At 40.4% G+C, this 19,374-nt stretch overlaps 1 protein-coding gene and 1 non-coding gene across 6 annotated transcripts in view; one reads left to right on the plus strand and one right to left on the minus strand.

The window, feature by feature from the left end:
• TMEM241 (transmembrane protein 241) overlaps nt 1-19,374 on the plus strand; it is a 119,749-nt gene that overhangs the window by 75,220 nt on the left and 25,155 nt on the right. Inside the window, exon 14 of one of the 5 annotated variants that reach the window (XR_005525601.1) lies at nt 12,354-12,494. The exons of the other annotated variants lie outside the window; for them this stretch is intronic. The gene's annotated coding sequence lies outside the window, so the exon portion shown is untranslated. The remainder of the gene's footprint in view (nt 1-12,353; nt 12,495-19,374) is intronic. 5 annotated transcript variants of the gene reach the window in all.
• Nucleotides 13,365-13,472, minus strand: LOC120221248. The gene has a single exon (XR_005525768.1). It is a non-coding gene; the product is annotated as a U6 spliceosomal RNA (small nuclear RNA).

The raw sequence follows: 19,374 nt of genomic DNA on the forward strand, positions 1-19,374 counted from the left end.
GAGATCATGACCTGAGCCAAAGTCAGACACGTAGCCAACTGAGCCACCCAAGTGCCCCTGAGAAATGAGGTTTCTTAACTTAACCTAATGAAATAATCATTTAAGCTGAGATCTTCTCTCATCTTTATGTTTGTTGGTTGATTTTCCCCCCCAGAAAACAAAAACAAACATTTTTCTTTGAAAACAACATTTCACAGCAATATTTTCACTTGTATAGCTCTGCTTTTTAACAGCATTAATACTTCTAATTACAGCAAAATGTAAAGAGTGGCTGAGATACTGACTTCTAGCATGACAGAATGAGGAGGTGGACAAATCCTCCTCCCAAAAAGTAATTGGAAACTGGAAAAAGATTTTCAAAAATATCCATTTCAGCTCTCTAAAAATTGACCAAAGCCATGCAACAAACTGGGAAGCAAACATTTGTTCATGAAAACTGTTAAACTTTTGGTAGGAACAGCGTGAGCCTATGACGTTCTTACCTCAGGTTGCTCCCATTCCCTCCTCCCCAGCTCTGTCAGTGTGTTATTTCAACCAGAGCAGGGCAGGCTGTGAAAATCAGCCAGCTTTGCTGCCACTTCCAGAATATTCTATTTGGAGTATTTTTAGTTAAAGTGGTCACAGCCATGGTAAATCAGTAGGAAGAGCCAGTAGCTCCACTATCTTGAGTTTACAGTCCTCTTTAGGGCAAGCAATGGACCAGTGGTCTAGCTGGGGACTTATTAGGTAGTTCGGGGAGGTGAGACAGCCATCAGGGGCCTGATAGCTCTCTAGGTGTCCCAGATTGACCGGAGTCTGTGTGCATGAGTAGCAGAGATGGAGTGTGCCCAAAATACCCACATGTCCCTGGCCAGCTAGGCCTGCGTGCACACAGAGGAGATGAGACAGAGCAGCAGAAAGTAGACCTGGGGCAAACATGAAAACCTTCAGCCTGAAGTTTGAATGTACTCCCCAGTCCACACACAGAAGCAGAGAGGAGAAGCCTTTCTGGATGAAGGTGTTTGAGCAAAACCTCTGACTAGTCTTTGCTAAGCGACGCAGACATGAGGATGACTTCTAGAAAGCCAGAAAAAGCTTAAAAATAAAAAAAAGACAAAAATTGAGTAAGGACACCAGCAACTGTACCTTATGTAGAAGACTGATCTTGTAGACTTAGTCCAGGCAAATTACTATATAAGCAAAACAACAATACCAACAACAGTGCTCTGGGAAAAAGTCAGAATTCAGGTTGCTACCATATGTGATCTAAAATGTCCAACATTCAACAAAAAATTTAGGGACATTCAAAAAAACAAGAAAACATGATCCATACACAGGAAAAAGGCACTTAATAGGAACTGTGTCTGTGTCTGTCCTCAGATGTAGGACTTCGTAGAAAAAGACTGCAAAGCAGCTATAATACCCTTAGGAAACCATATTTGAAGAATTAAAAGAAAGACTCAATGAATAAAGAATCTCAATAAAGAGAGATGATTTAGAAAACAAAAAACCAAGTGGAAATTCTGGAGTTGAGAAGTACAATAACTTAAATGAAATGAGCAGTTCTCTAGAGGTGCTGAGTAACAGACTTAAAGGGCAGAAGGAAAAATAAGTGAACTGAATGGTGAGGCAAAAGAAATTATTCAATCTAAAGAACAAAGATTGTTTAATAATTGAAGAAATAGAAACAGAGGCTCAGAGACCTGTGGGACAACACCAAGCATATCAATATATATGTTGTAAGAGTTCCAGAAGAAGATGAAAGCGGTGTAGAAAAAAATACAATCAACAGATGACTTCTCATCAAAAACAGTGGAAGTCAGAAGGCAATAAGACAGCATATTCCTACTGAGAGAAAAATCTATCAACCAGGAATTCTGTGTACAGCTAAGCTGTCCTTCAAAGATGAATGAGAAATAAAGCCATTCCCAGATAAAGACTAAAGATTTATTGCTAGCAGCTGTATCAATAATTATATTAAATGTGAACAGACTAAATACCCAACTCAAAAAGTAAATGATTCCAGACTGGATAAAAAAGCAAGACCTGCCTATATGCTGTCTACAGAGGACACACCTTAGATTTCAAGACACAAATAGGATGAAAGTAAAAGCATAAAAAAAATCATCATGCAAGCAGTAGTTTGCTAGCTGGAGTGACTATATTAAAATCAGACAAAATAGACTTTATGACAGGAAATATTATTAGGGAAAAACAAAGATATTTATTAATGATAAAAGGATTAATACATTAGAAAGATATGACAATGATAAATGTATACACACCTAACAACAGCAGCCCAAAACGTATGAAGCAAAAAGTGACAGAAGAGAAAGGAGAAATAATCAACAGTAATAGTTGGAGATTCCAATATTACATTCTCAAAAGTTCATAGAACAATTAGATAGAAAAGCAAGGGTGTAGAAGGTACAGATGACTTGAACAATACTGTCCACCAACTTGTCATAACTGATAATGGGACACTCCATCCATTGATTGCAGAAAACATTCTTCTCAAACATACATGGAACATTCTTTATGATAAACACTGTGCTGGGTCACAGAACAAGTCTTAGTAAATTTAAAAAAATTGAACTCATTTAAAGGATGTTCTCTGACCACAGCAGAGCTAAATTAGAAATTTACAACAGAGCACCTGGGTGACTCAGTTTGCTGAGCGACCGACTCTTGATTTCGGCCACAGTCATGAACCCAGTGTTGTGGGATCCAGCCCTATGTCTGGTTCTGTGCTGAACATGAAGCTTGCTGAAGATTCTCTCTCTCTTCCTCTGCCCCTCTCCCCAACTCATACTTTCTCTTTCTCAAGTTAAAAAAAAAAACAAAGAAAGAAAAGAAATTTACAACAGAAAAAAATCTAGAAAAAAACATTTATTTGGAAATTAAATAACATACTTCTAAATAGCACATGAGGCAAAGAAGAAGTCACAAGGGAAAATAAAAGTATTTATTTTCTAGCTGGACTACGAAAATAAGAAAGATACAACTTACCAAATTAGAAATGAAATCATCACTACTGATTCAGTATAAACTAAAAGGATTATATATTATGAATAACTATTCATATTATGCCAGCAAATTAGACAATTTAGAGGAAATGGACAAATTCCCAGAAATGGATGAATTAAGAAAATTGACTCAAGAATAAATAGAAAATCTGAATAAACTCATAGTAAGTAAATAAGTGTAAGTAGTAATTAAAAATCTTTATACAAAGAAAAGCTCAGCCCAATGAGCTTTGCTGATAAATTCTATCAAATATTTTTAAATAAAATATTTTTTCTTTACAAATTCTTTTAGAGAGCTGAGGAAAGAGAATAACTCCCAACTTATTCTATGAGTTACCCTGATACTAAAGTCAGACAAAATAAAATCATATGAAAACTGTAGACCAATATTCTCCATGAACACAGATCTTTAACAAAACAGTAGCAAACCAAATCTGGTGGCATCAAAAGAATTGTATAGCAGAATCAAGAGATTCATCAGGAGTGAGATTCATCAGGAATGCAAAGTTGGTTTAACAATTGGAAAGTACTATAATACATTATATGTACAGAATAAAGAATAAAGAGCCATGTCAATAGTTGTAGGAAAATGATTTGACAAAAATCCAACATCCCTTCATGATAAAACAAAACAAAACAAAACCAACTCCCAACAAACTAGCAATAGAAGAGAATCTTCTTAACCTGATACAAGGCACATGTGAAAAACCTATGGTGAACATTATACTTAACGGTGAAAGACTGAATGCTTTCTCCCTAAGATTGGGAACAGCACTAGAATATTTGTGCCCACCACTTCTATCCGGCAGTACAATAAGACCAAAGAAAATAAAAGGGGAGCGGCATCTAAATTAGAAAGGAAGAAATTAAATGGTCTATATTCACAGATGACATTTATTCTATATGTAGAAAATCCTAAGATATCTAAAAAATGTTTTATCTATAAAAACATTAATTGAACTGATAAACAATTTATCAAGGTCTCAGCATACAAGATCAATGTACAAAAATCAGTCATAGTTTTATATATTAGTAATCAACAGTCATGTTCATAAAAATGAAATTAAGAAAATAATTTCATTATAATATCATTTAAAAATACTTAGGAACTTAGCAAAGCAGTTCAAGACTGAAAGCTGTAAAATCTCTCTGAGAGAAATTTAAGAAGGTTTCAATAAATGGAAAGACTCTATGTTAAGATGGAAATTCTTCCTAAATTGATCATAGATTTAATGTAGTCCCTGTCAAAATCCCAGCAAACGCTTTGTACAAATTCACAAACTGATCCTATTTGGATCAGTTTCTTTGGAAATTCAATAGCCAAAACAATTTTGAAAAAGAAAAACAGGGTACCTGGGTGGCTCAGTCACTTGGGCATCCAACTCTATTTCAGCTCAGATCACGATCTCACGGTTTGGGTTCCTGAGTTCAAGCCCCAGGTGGGTCTCTACGCTGACAGTGCAGAGCCTACTTGGGATTCTCCCCCTGCAACCTCTGTCCCTCCCTTACTCACACTCTCTCTCAGAATAAATAAATAAACTTTAAAAAGAAAAAGTTAGGGGATTTAAACTACATAATTTAAAAACCTTATAAAGCTAGAATAATCAAGACATTAAGGGCATTGGCATAAGGATAGGCATTTATGGTCTATTGACTTTCAATAAAGGTGCCAAGGCAATTGAACAGGGAAAGGGTTTTCTTTTCAACAAATGGTGCTGGAAAAACCAGGTATGCCAACAAAAAACAAAAACAACAAAACAACTTAGATCCTTGTCTCCCATCATCAACTCAACCATGGATCATAGATCAACTTAAATGTAGGAGCTAAAACTAGAAAATTCTTAGAATAAAACGCAGGAAGGAATCTTACCAACCTTGGTTTAAGCAAAGAGTTCTCAGATACGACATCAAAACATAAGCCATCAAGTAATTGATAAATTTGACTTATTAAAAAAAAAAAAAGCTTCATACCCAGTGTGCAGCCCAACGCAGGGCTTGAATCCAGACTCTGACTGAATTCAATACCTGAGCTGAGATGAGGAGTCGGACACTTAAATGAGCCATACAGGTGCCCCGGACTTAGATTTCATTTAAATTAATATACTTTGCAATTCAAGTTAATGGTCAAAAGACACTGTTAAGAAAATGAAAAGCCACAGCCTAGGAGAGAGTATTTTCAAATTATATATCTGATTAACGACTTGTTTCTAGAATATATATAAAGAATTCTTACACTTCAGTGAGACTACAAACAACCCAACTAAAAAATGGTTAAAAGGTGTGAATATATAGATATGTATATAATAGAATATTACTCAGCCATAAAAAGAATGATATCTTCCCACTTGGCAATGATGTGGATTGAGCTAGAGAGTATAATGCTAATAAGAGAAATAAACCAGTCAGGGAAAGACAGATACCATATGGTTTCACTCATATGTGAAATTTAAGAAACAAAACAAACAAGAAAAAGGAAAAAATAAAGAAACAGAGAGAAGCAAACCAAGAAACAGACTCTTAACTGTAGAGAACACACTCGTGACCAGGGCAGAGGTGGAAGGCGATGGGTGAAACAGGTGATGGGAATTAAGAAGAGCACTTGTGATGAGTAGCAGCTGATATGGAAGTGTTGATTCACTGTGTTGTACTCCAAAAACCAATATTACACTGTATGTTAACTAAGTAGAATTTAAATAAAAAATTTAAAAAAAAGAAAAAAGAGATGTGAATAGACATACATTTCACCAAAGATACATGAATGGTTCGTGAAGTGCTTAAAAAAGAACTCAGTGTCATTAGCCATTAGGAAAATGCAAATTAAAGCCATGATGAGATATTGCCACCCACTCACTAAGATGGCTTAGTGATAATAAAAAATACAGACAGTGTCAAGAGCTGATGAGGATGTGGAGAAACTGTCACCCTCATAAATTACTGGTAGGAATGTAAAATGGTATAGCCACTTTAGAAAACTGTTTTGCTAGTTTCTTAAAATGCTAAGCATAAACTGACTGTGTAACTCAGCAATTGTGTTCCTAGAACCCTACCCAAGAGAAATGAAAACAAAAAGACTTTAACACAAACACTCAGAGTAGTGTTATTCATAATAGCCCCAAACTGGACAAAATCTAAATGTCCATCAGTTGGTGAATGTATAAACAAGATGTGCTGATCACATGGAATACTATTTGGCAATAAAATGGAATGGGCTATTCCTTCATTGCTACAACATGAATGAATCTCAGAAATGTTGCACTAAGTGAAAGAAGCCAGTGCACAAAAATACATGGAGTATGATTCCATTTATTTGAAATTTCCTAAAAGGGCAAATTTATAGAGACAGAAAGCATAGTGATGGTTTCTTAGAGCAGAGATTGACTACAAATAGGCCTAAGGAAGTTCTTTTAGTTCATAGAAATGTTCTAAAACTGGGTTGTGGTGATGGTTGCACCATCATAAAATCAATTTATTAAATGTGTTCATTAAAAAAAAATCTTTGAATTTTTGGGGTGCCTGGCTGGCTCAGTAGGTTAAGCATCTGACTCTTGATTTCAGCTGAGGTTGTGATCTCACAATTGTGAGATCGAGCCCCGTTTTGGGCTCAGCGCTGAGTGTGAAGCCTGCTTGGGATTCTCTCTCTCCCTTTCTCCCTCTGTCCCTCTCTCCCTCATGTGCGCTCTCTCTCTTGCTCTCTCTCTCTCAAAAAATAACTAAAAATAAACATTTTTAAAAAGTTATTGAATTTTTGGGGTGTCCCACACTTGATATCAGTTCAGATTTTGATCTCTGGGCCATGAGTTTAAGCACCATATTGGGCTCCGTGCTAGGCATGGAGCCTACTTAAAAAAAAAAAATCATTGAACTTTACATTAACAATGGGTGCATCTTATGCCATGTAAACCATCCCTGAAAGCTGCCAAGTGCTCAATGAATAGTGCTTAAATATTGTCTTTGGGTATTAGAAAGGAGATTTTTGTTGTGTATGTCTTTGCCTGTATGGCCACTACTTTCATGAGCCTCCTTTTTATTTAATTTTTCTTTTAAATTTGGAGGGAAGTTCATCATTGCCTTCTCTGTAGTTGATTCAAAAATATAAGGATTTTTAATTGGCTGCTAAGGTTTAATGCTAATTCTCCTTAAATGTTGAAAATTGGATTAGATGAGCCATTAAGATCTCTTCCAGCTTCGGTACATCAAGCAGCCTCTCTCTTTCTCCCTCCCCTCCTCCTCCTTTTTCTTTTTTTTTTTTTTTTTTTTTTTTTTAATTTTTTTTTTTTTAATGTTTTATTTATTTCTAGGACAGAGACAGCGTGAGCAGGGGAGGGTCAGAGAGAGAGGGAGTCACAGACTGAAACAGGCTCCAGGCTCCGAGCTGGCAGTCAGCACAGAGCCCGACGCGGGGCTCGAACCCACGAACCGCGAGATCGTGACCTAAGCGAAAGTCGGACGCTTAACCGACTAAGCCACCCAGGCGCCCCACCTCCTCCTTTTTCTTTTCTGTTTGAAAATAAGCTCTGTTATCCTCAGTGGCATAAAACTTTCCCATTCTTTGGGCCACCTACACATCAAAATGTGCTGACATTTGAAATACAACATAATTGTACTTAGCAATACAACATTTCCCCATGACATCATTGTGACTCTAGTAAGTGCCAGCATGTTCGGAAAATGACTCAGAAGGATGTTCCATTGGCCCCAGAGGAGAATTTGGATTCTGTGGAAAAACTCAAAGATACTCAGAAAGGAAGGTCATTCAGAAGAGACTGAGGGCACCTTCTTGCTTGGTCCAAAGGATCTATTCTCTATTATTTTCCAAGAAGTTGTCACATGAACTTCATCACTTCCAAGACATCCATACTTCTCTTGGGCCTTATCTTTGTATCTTCTTTAGGTCTGAGAATGCTCAGTGTGGGAAAAACGTGCCTTTGAAGTCACTTTATATTGTTACAACTGTTATTCTTGTTTTTCTATCTGTGAATTTAAGAAACATTCTCAGGGTGCCTGGATGGCTGAGTCGGTTAAATGTCCGACTCTTGATTTTGGCTCAGGTCATGAGCTCATTCATAAGATCAGTCCCCTCGTTGGGGTCTGTGCTCAATGTGCTTAGCCTGCTTGGGATTGATTCTCTTTCTCCTCTCTGCCCCTCCCTTGCTCTCTCTCTCTCTCTCTCTCTCAAAATAAACATTTTTTAAAAAAGAAACATTCTAAAAAGCTAAATATAACAGAAATTTTAGCAACCTTTTTTAAAAATTTCTCCTTTCAGTTTGATAAATTTGGGTGTATGAAATCTAACTTCATCTTCATAAAATCTTGGAAGCCCTTCCCACTTATAAAGCACTGATGCAGGAAAAAGTAAATGAATTTAAGAGGAAAGCAATGAAATATGTAGACATATAAGGAAGATGTAGTATGCTAATGGGTTTCCCTAGCAGTTTAAGTGATCATGTGAGGATTTTTTCCACATTGAATAGTGCCTTGTCTCATCCTTGTTAACTTCAAACTGACTGGTGTTCTCAGCATGCACTGGGAAGAAGCTACTGAGGCCAGAGTGAGTTTATGCTGAGGTTGAGCCAGGAGAGAAGATCCATTCCCAGACAGCAGCGCTGCCCTCTAGGGCCCTTAGAATCCAGGATTTGCTCTCCATTTCAAAGCTGCTTCCATAAGAATGCTTTTTTCCTTTAAGCTAATGCCATAGTTGCTGCCGCCATTTTGTTCTGAGTCAGTGGTAAACCAGGAAACCAAGTCTTGGTCTGTTCTGTATGGCCCTGGGAAAGATTTTTCTGTAGCTTGCCTTGGATGTATCTCTTGATTTGGTTTAGTTTGTTTTTTGATTGTTAAGAGTCTCATTTTTCATGTGCACAGGGCTGGGATGAGGACCACCATTCAGTGTGAGGTTGGCACCTGAGAATAGTGAGTGCCTCCTTGTATGTTGCACCCTAGGTACCTTACTTGCCTCCCCCAGTCCCTTCCCTGACAATGTTTCATGATTTATTGCCTGCCTGAAACAACTGTTAATTCCATGGGATTTGAAGGTATGCTAGACTCTTACAGTTTGGGTAATATTAAAAGTGCCGTATTTCAAGGTGCGTGATCCCTCTTTGAATGGCCTTCTTTTTGGACATGGTTCTACCAGTCAGCATTTATTGGGGAAACCTTTGGAGTCTGGAGCGGGGGGGAAATGGGCTAGATTATGTGTAGGGCCTGCTAAGTGCATCTTAAAATCCAGAGGAGGAGATAAGTGTGACAGGGTGAGACTGTTACAGGATGTTGCTAAGCGGGCTGGTACTGACCTCAGGAGTTGGGAAAAGGGGAGCTCCAAGTGGGCCGAGGCGGTGGAGAGACTGAACGGGCCCCTGCAAGCCGGGGTTGCCTGGGAGAAGTGAAAATGGAAGGACAGCCTTCTGGGATGAGTGGCAGGGGCCCTGAGGCAGGATGTGCACATGGGGAACCATGAGGAAATAAATTTGACCAGAAGAGGAGAGCGTGAGGGTGTGGGGGAAATCGGGCCCAGAAGAGATAGGTTAGGAAGCCCTAAAAGCCATGCACCAGAGACCACTGTGAACTTTTGAATGGGACCAACTAGATCAACTAAAGGCAAGTCATGTTGGAAATGAGTTCCAAGCATTTAGAAGGGAGGTGAATCAAGGCAGTGAGTGATGGTAATAAAGGTGAGAGGTCAACTTGACTGACAATCTGAAGAAGAGAAATTGTAATTATTTAATCTCAGTTTTATGTGATGTGATCAAAGAATTAGATAACAAAGACTCAGATCCTTTTAGAACAGTAGGGAGTGTGTGACAGTCATTTTCGTCCAGGGAATGGCTGATAAGGAAGCTCACAAGTGGCTCCAAAGGTTTGTGGCTTGGGACATGAGATATCCATGGCATCACAGACAGAAATGGGTGGGGGATTATGAAAGAACATCTTTGGGGAGGGAAGCTGATGAAATCTACTTTAGACAGATGTGTATGGTGAGGGAGCATCAAAAGAGAGCTGCTTTGTGTGGACACATGGGGTGAAATGGAGAGCAGAGCTCAGGGCTTCGTGTGTCCATTTGGGCTCCACCTAGAGCAGTGGAATTGGAATCAAGAACATCAAGAGAAGTCCTGGGTGGCTCAGGCAGTTAAGTGTCCACCTCGATTTCTGCTCAGGTCATGTTCTCAAGGTTCATGAAATCGAGCCTCGCATTGGTCTCTGCTCTGACAGTGAAGCCTGCCTAGGATTCTCTCTCTCCCTCTCTCTGTTTGCCCCTCCTCTGCTCATACATGCATGTGTGCACTATTTCCCTGTCTCTAAATAAATAAATAAACATTTAAAAAAGGGGGGAATGTGAAGAAATAGACGACAGGATCAAGAGAGGTTTGGGTGGGGCAGAGCGGAGGGCTAAAATTTTGCTTGGGGACACATGGATACCAGAGATCAATAATGTATGGGAGAGAGAAGAGATAGCCAAGGAGAGCTGGGAAAGTTCTCTGTGGCAAAGTCTAAGGGAGAGTTTAAAGGAAATGCAAAATGCCTTCAAGAGGTCAGAGAGATTTGGATTGAGATAAGCCTAGGCCAAGGACATCACTGGTCTTGGAGGAAAAAGTTTTAGAAGGACAGGGTGGGAGGGGGTGGAAGGTAGATCATAAGTCTCCAAGAATACACAGATCCTGGAAGGAGATTGTGACTGGTGGTGGGTAGGGGGATAGCCAGATCTAGCAAAGATAACTTCTTTTCTGAGGAAAGAAGGATTTGGGCATATTTGAAACTAGAAAAGAAGATGCTGTATACAGAGAGATTTGGAGATGCTGAAGAAGGAAGGGAAATAGGGAAAACAAACTTCAGTCGGAGATGGAAGGGATATGGGAGGTAGCTTTAGAGAAAACAGTGTTTTTCCTGAGCCTCCATAGAAGGCAGTGAAAAATGGGAAGGAGGCTTTCCCAAGAGATGCGGTTTCAGGGGAACAAGGAAAGAGCCTCTCTGGTTTTGATCAAATAGCTCAGAAATATTAGAAATGTTATGACTCAAGTGAGCTCTGACAGTGTTGATGTATCTAATATTTAAGGTTAAATCCTGATGACATGTACATTCAATTGTAAGATTATATATAATGATGACTTGCTAGGAGCCTGATCATTGATTATCAGTACCTACTTAATAAAGCATTGGCCAGCTTTTAAAAGTCCTTAATAGGGGCGCCTGAGTGGCTCAGTCGGTTACACCTGACTCTTGATTTTGGCTCAGGTCATGATCTCATGGTCTCAAGATCAAGCCCGATGTGGAGCTTCAAGCTGAGTGTGGCGTCTGCCTAAGATTCTCTCCCTCTTTCTCTCTCTGCCCTTCTCCGCCCCCCAGTCCCCGGCTTGCATACATGTATGCACGCATTCACACACTTTCTCTGTCTCTCAAAAAAAGTCCTTAATAGAACCCATCAGAATAAAGTAAGAATCAGCAATCTCACCTTCCATCCGTATCATCAAAGTCTGCCTTCTCTCATGGAAGATTATGTGTAATATGCTACAAGCAGTTAATTGAGATGTTTTTCCCAGTTGTTAGAGTTTGGGCAGTCAAAATCCATGCTTATATAATGGGTTTCCCTTCCCTTTGCTGTTTCAGAAATACTTTCTCCCACAGTCCAGATAGAGGATGGGGGAAACCTTCCTAGACATGGTCTCACGTAAATCTTCAAAGCTGGAGTGTGTGGGGGGGTAGGTGCAGAAATGGAGCAAGCAGACAAAGATCTAGGGAAAAAATGTTGCAATATTTAAAAAGTCTAGAACTGAATTCCCCAGTGTTTCAAGATTAAAGCAGAATATATGAGATAATGTGTGTGAGGGTAGCTGGGGCGTGATAACGTGCTACGCAGACACAAGAGCATTATTATGTAGAGTTATATAAACCTGGACCAGGACTTACTTCTGACCTACCTTTGAGTCCCAGGTCTGCCACTTTCTAGATGTGTGCTCATCTGGAAACAAATATAATAATAATGTACTGAGAGGATCAAATAATATTTAGACAGCTATAGAAGAGTGAGTGCCGGTAGTTGGCTGGTCCTTCCTGGCACTGTCAACCATTGGTTTAATTCTTTCGCCAAATTAGCCAGTGATTTCCTGAGTCTGAATTTATCGTTTGTATTTCCCTAGTTCTAGGTAAGTGAATTTAGCTGTGGGCAGCCTACTCTAGACACTACTGGAAATTTGGCATGCACGAAACAGGGTCTCTCACACATACCTAATCAGACATTGTCTAACAAAAGAAGCAATTGATGCCCCATTCACAATGTTGTTAAACGTATATAAAGAGTCATTGATTCAGAACAGTTGCTAGGCCCCTGACAATGTGTGTTTGTTGGTTCCCATGGAGACCACCCTACTGGCTGTTCTGTGATGGAGCCTTAATTATACATCGGATTGCCAGGGAGCCTTCAAAGCTGTCTCCATAACAACACCTCCCTGTGTAGTAACAGACTGCCATCCTGAACTGTGTTTCCCTAAGATTCTACTGGTAAGTTTCAGCTTCTAATTGATTTATCCTTATGAAGATTTCTTAAAAGGATAAGAATTTTTCTGAGTTTTGACTAGCTGTCTCTGTTTTGCCAGATCTTGGGAGCACAGACTAATGTCTTTCTTGTTTCAATGACATGTTGATATTTCTCTTGACCTATTACCAAGATATTGAACCAAGAAGAAGTCTTGGCAATGTCAGTTTACTAGGTAAAATTAAGCCTGTTTCATGTATAGGACGAACTTGTAAAAGTGTTGTCAAAAGATGCTGTGTGAGTTTGATGTTTGGAATTTTAAAATGTCTCCAAGACCATTGACAAAATTCTTGCTGTTTCTGGTAGAAATTTTTTTCTGAAGAGGAAGGAGCAGGTTAATGTCTTTTAATATGGAATCACACAAATCTCATGTCTTCTAAATAACATAATTTTTTACCCTTCACTTAAGTTTTCAGAAGTCTCAAGGCTTAATTTTGAATCACAACTAAACTTTTGAGGAGGGGACAAGTAAACACATCTTTCAGGTTCAGGAATGAGCCTTCTTAGGTTCAATTTCTGGCATGCACAAGTGTATACACACGTGTGTGTGCACACACACACACACAGAGACTATGGGAAATCCTGGGAGTAGTTATGATGCCCATCATGTTTTGCTCTCACTAGGTCGTCTATGCTGAACAGTGTTAGCTCTCCCCCTCTTCCTACTCTTGCTACTATTACTCCTTCCCCCCACCGCCCAGTTTTATTGAGATATGATTGACATATAACAGTGTATTAGCTTAAGGTGCACAACATAATGATTTGATATTTGTATATATTACAAGATGATCACTGTAATAAGTTGAGGTAACATCCATCACCTCACATAGTTACAGAAAAACGGGGAACTCTTCATGCATTTGTGTGTCATTCATGTGTGGAGGGCCATGCTAATCGTCTCTGTGATGTTCTAAATTTAGCATACATGCTGCTGAAGTGGACACAGTTACCTCCTTTCCTTTATCATCCTCATCATTCTTTTTTTTTTTTTTTAATGTTTTATTTATTTCTAGGAGAGAGAGAGAGAGAGACAGCGTGAGTAGGGGAGGGTCAGAGAGAGAGGGAGTCACAGACTGAAACAGGCTCCAGGCTCTGAGCTGGCAGTCAGCACAGAGCCCGACGCGGGGCCCGAACCCACGAACCGCAAGATCATGACCTAAGCGAAAGTCAGATGCTTAACCGACTAAGCCACCCAGGCGCCCACATCCTCATCATTCTTGTCATCATATCCATCTGTTGGGTGTGGAGAGCCCGTCACTGTCTTTCCACACTTCCTGAATGGGGAAAGGGAATCAAGAAAGAGGAGCCTCCCTCATTCAGTCTGTCTTTTTCAGCCCAAGACTCACCCCCCTTGCTGTGACATTGAAAAGCTCATTTGAGGGGCATCTGGGTGGCTCAGTCCATTTTCAGCTCCGGGCATGATCTCACAATTCATGACTTTGCACCCTGCATTGGGCCCACTGCTGTTAGCACACAGCCCCATTCAGATCCTCTGTCCCCCTCTCTCTCTGCCCCTCCCCTGCTTGTGCTCTCTCTTTCTCTCTCAAAAATAAATAAATGTTAAAAAAAAAAAAAAAGACAAGAAAAGTTCACTTGAAGAGATAACTTTCCGCACAGCAGTTAGTATTTCTTGTGTCTTCCTCCTTCGGTTGTTATTCAGCACCATAAGGCATCAAGAATGGTTTGATGAAAATAAATTATTAAACCCAATGAAGCTGTGCTGTAAAGACTTTTCTGTCAGAAGAGTGTACTTAAAAATCTAACTATGGCTATGACCTAATTAAATCACTTTTCTTTCACAGTTTAGGCAGTTCTGGCAATGAGAATGACTTTTTATGGAAAATTAAAACCTAGAGACAGAGCATAATTTCCTTTACAGTCTCTAGCTGGGCAACAAAAACAGCACGTGGGAATGTCTTTCCATGACATCACTATTGAAGCGACAGGAACTTGAAGTGGCAAGTTCAAGAGTTGCCTTGTTATTGTGGAGCTGTATGGAAACAGCCAGCAAAGAAGTTACTTATCTGGGAATTATCCGTTTATGAATAAGGTTTTCCCAGGGGCCACGTGGGAGGAGACATACAGCTGTGGACTGAAGAAAAAAAATTAAATTCCATTTCCCATTGTCAAAATAATGCATATGGAGGGATGCTAACGGACGTTTTGAGATTTTGGATAAAGTTGTTGTTTTCTTGTTTCCAGTCATGAACTCCTAATTCTTTTCTCAGCTATTTTTAGTGCCATTGACCATCACAATGTTCTCTGCTGCAAAAATATGCTAACAATGCTCGCTTTCACAACTTTTGACCTGAATGAATTTGCACCAGTTCATTTACTAAGGAAATACCCTGAATTTCTACAAATTTCCTGGCTCCACAGTTTAGATATAAGATTTTTTTTAAGTGTATTTACTTAATTTGAGACAGAGAGAGCAAGCACAAGCAGGGGAGGGGCAGAAGGAGACAGAATCCCAAGCAGGCTCTGCACTGTCAGCCTGGAGCCTGACACGGGGCTCGAACTCATGAAGCGTGAGATTGTGACCTGAGCCAGAATCAAGAGTTGGAAACTTAACCGGCTGAGCCACCCAGGCTTCCCTATATATAATTTAACATAAGTGAAATGAAAGTGAGTTTTGCAACACAAAGTCCAGTTAATTGGGAATGGTTGGAGTCTGCGCTGGTGTGTACTCTGCTCACTCTAGGATAGTAGTGCATACACGAGTGCTGAGTAAATGCCTGAGTCTGTTGATGGTATTTTAGACATCTTTGCAGGTTTGTACGCTTGTGTCAGAAATAGAGAAAGATGGAATTCTGCACATTACATCATGAAGTACCTCCGCCTGCCCCCAGTACCGCTCTCCATGCACACATACCTTTCTTTGTGCCATTTATCATTTCCTTGTAAAGACCCTCCCTCCATATCCCTAGTTCCCCGAGGTGTGGCCCAACACAGGGTGATCAGCAAAGAGTTTCCCTGTACGTGCCCAAACCAGAGACCAGGCTGTGTGGGCAGAAATGAGCAGCCTGGGCCACGACAGAAGGAACTGCCCTAGTCAAAGCGAATACAATGAAACCTTCCTTGGGAAATCCAAAGGAGGAGACTTTTAGGGGTATCTGGGTGGCTCAGTCGGTTAAGCATCTGACTTCAGCTCGGGTCACGATCTTGCAGTCCATGAGTTCGAGCCCTGTGTTGGGCTCTGTGCTGACAGCTCAGAGCCTGGAGCCTGCTTCAGATTCCGTGTCTCCCCCTCTCTCTCTGCCCCTCCTCAGCTCATGCTCTGTCCCTTTCTCTCTCAAAAATAAATAAACATTAAAAATTTTTAAAAAAAGGAGGAGACTTTTATGATGGGAAAGCAAAGTTTTGATTCACAATAGAAAGGAATGACATGTGGATTTGGAAGACTTGCAATGATGTTTTTGTTTATACGTAAGTAAACGTGTCTGACTGTAAGGCCAGGCAGTTAAGTACAGGCAGGTTGTGCTTGTTTATATGGATCCCAAACAGCCAGTCAGCCAATTATGCAGCAAGAAAAGTTTTTTCAGGCAACAACGATTGCCTGGTGCCATGTAAACACAGTGAGTGTTAGACTCTGTCATTTAATTGCATGGTTTCTGTGCCCTCCTGGGGGTTTTTGGGGGGGTGGTGGTTGTAAGGGGAACAGGACAGGATCTCCCCGGCTACACCTCCACGTCTGTCTTCTCCGCCCGGGGCTTCTGGGGCCAGGGGTCTGCACAGGGAGCAGGCCCCCAGTCACATCTGTCTCCAAGGAAAATCCCACCTTGTTTCTTTTCTGCCTTCCCTCAGGCCATAATTCCCTCTTGGGGGTTTTGTGTGTTTTCTGCACAATTTTCCAGGTGCATGATGTTTGGCCCAGAATGTGGTAGGTGGTTAGTGAAGAGTTGATAAAATACCCACCAATTGCCCTTACCTCCATGTCAAAAGAAGAAAAGGAAGGGCAGGGATCAGGCAAATTAGAAAAATGACATTTATCAGGTCACTCCTTCCCAGCCAGCCACCTGGGTGGAAGCCTGTGAGCCCACGCAGGGCAGGGCATATTTTTTTAAGTTTATGTATTTATTTTGAGAATGTGAGAGAGAGAGGATGTGTGCAAGCAAAGGAGAGGCAGAGAGGGAGAAAGAGAGAATCCCAAGCAGGCTCCAGGCTGTCAGTGCAGAGCCTGATGCGGGACTCAGTCTATACAACAGTGGGACCATGACCTGAGCCGAAATCAGGAGTCAGACGTTTACCTGTGACTGAGCCACCCAGGCCTCCCGGGCATATTTTACTCAAGGTTATATCCATAACACCTGGCAGAGTGTCCCCACTCTCCATAAATATGCCTAAATAAGGCGTAAATTATCAGGATCTTTTCCCAGGCCCAAAATGTGAGCTGCAAAGAATTTGGTGAGTGTTAAAGTGCCTCTTACATTTTTTTAGTGAAACTGTTATTAGGGGCCATTGTTTTCAAGTGTCTGGTTAGTCTTTTGTACCATGACTACCCCTCCCCTGATCCCCCCTCACACTGCCTTAGTTCTAATTCCTTCTTAGAATTAGAACTCTTTGGTTTCAAGGATCCAACCACCTCTTATTATCTTATTATCTCTTATTGTCCCTTTTCTCCCCCAGAAAGGATTTTCACTTATGAAAACAAATGTTTTTCTTCAGGTAAGGGTGAGAGGTGTTCTCATGACATTGGGTCCTATATTCTTACAAATCCTTAACCTTCTGAATGCTACAGTAAGCATCATTGATGCTACTATCCCAAATTGCCAAATGTTTGCGCCATTAGGCTATGCTGTTCAGAGCTCTTTACTTCCTTCTGTGCACCCTTAAAATATTAGGATTTGAGAGTTCAGCACATTGAGGGGGAGGAGTTTGGCAGTTATTCAGTGTCACCTTTCATTGGAGGATGCTTGATAAGTTTTGCCTTTTAAGGATAGCTAGAACTCTCGAGAAATTAGAAAAAGAGTTGACTCCAGAGAACTGAGGGAGTAGGTGTCTTCTCATATGCCCCACTGCAGCCAGCCCAGCTCTGAGCCCATTCTCTGTGATTAAGAGACTTCTTCACAGAAGTACTCCCTGGCCCAGGGTCAGAGTTGAGCTACAGCTGCACTCAGCTCTCATCAAGTCCTGATGCATCTTCTGTGAAGTCAGTCATGGTTGTTCATATTTTCCTCAACTTACACTCGGGCAGGCTGTTGACTGTTCACTCTAAGAATTATGTAATGCAGGGGCGCCTGGGTGGGTCAGTCAGTTAAGTGTCCCACTTCAGCTTCAGTTTGTGGGTTCGAGCCCCACATCAGGCTCTGTGCTGACAGCTAACTCAGAGCCTGGGGCCCGTCTTCGGATTCTATGACTCCCTCTCTCTCTGACCCTCCCCTGCTCACGTTCTCTATCTCTCTCTCAAAAATAAATAAAACATTTAAAAAATTAAAAAAAAAAAGAATTATGTAATGCATAGCTGAGTTTCAATACTCATGCTTTATTTATTTGTTTATTTATTTATGAGAGAGAGAGTATGTGCCTGAGCAGGGGGAGGGGCCAAAGGAGAGGAAGAGAGAGTATCTTAAGCAGGCTTTACACACAGCATGGAGCTGACTCAGGCTCAGCCTCACCACCATGAGATCATGACCTGAGCTGAAATCCAGTCTTAGATGCTTAACTGACTGAGCCACCCAAGGTGCCCCCACAATACTCATGCTTCTTATGAGGTTTTTCTTTTTCCTGAATTTTTTTTAAAGTTGCTCTGTTGGAACATGTTACATTCAGCAGATTTATTCAGCAGAGATTTATGGAGTGAGGAGACAGGAGAGAGTAGTGACAGATAGCTCAACTCTTGGGAGACAGAAAGACCTGGATCAGAATTCCATTTTAGCAGTGTAACCTTGGGAAGATTACTTAGCCTCCGTATGTATCTGCTTTCTCATTGTAACATAGAAATCATTGTATGACTTCACAGATATGTTGCAGGGATTGTAGGAAATGATGTGTGTTGAGCATTTTATGTTTGCTAGGACAGTATTACTTGCAAACAGTGAGTGTTTCCTTTGCCGATGGAGAAATGTTTAAAGTGTTGTTTGCATTTTGGGTTCGACTACAATTTGAGAGCTGCTAATTTGTGTTGCTATAGAGTCTTCACGTGTGCTCTGTACCATTTTGCCATTCTGGTATCGAGAGACATTCAAAACAACTGGATCCACGTAGCACTATAGGGTTCAAAGTGCTTTTTTCAATTTTTCAGATGACTCAAAAGAATCTAATTTGCCTGTTTTTACTAACATTTTGTAAGTTCTTTACAGTGTTAGAAGAAACAAGAAAAAAGGATCAGCCCTAAATATTGTTGGCCAGGTCTTAGATAGGAAAACTGTAGCTGTCTGCCTGACCTTAGCTTAGTTGTCAGAGAATGGGGAATTGAGACGGACATGGTATCAAATCTGATGTGGAGCCACATGCCCACCAGCATGGCTAAAATTCTAGACAATACCACGTATTGGGGAGGATGCAGAGTAACATTTCCAGTTTAGAAAACACTAAAGCTCAACTTTAGAAAAAGAGGTCCATGTTACAACAGAGCAGTCCCTCACCTGGCACATGCCTGGCAGAAATGAAGACATATAGACACGTGTACACTTCTCTCTCATCTACTTCCAAACTGATATATTTTGTAACTCCTGCTTTTTTAAGCTTCTTGAAAATTATCACTGGAACAAGTCAGGGAATGAATAAAACCCCCATCACTTTAAAAAAAATTTTTTAAGTGAAAGACTAAAACTTAATCCCTGAGAAATACTTGAAATTTTTTTTAAAGTTTATTTATATTTGAGAGACAGAGAGAGACAGAGCATG

The sequence above is a fragment of the Hyaena hyaena genome, unplaced genomic scaffold (assembly GCF_003009895.1).
Source record: "Hyaena hyaena isolate Hyena2069 unplaced genomic scaffold, ASM300989v1 scaffold_14, whole genome shotgun sequence".
NCBI lineage: Eukaryota > Metazoa > Chordata > Mammalia > Carnivora > Hyaenidae > Hyaena > Hyaena hyaena.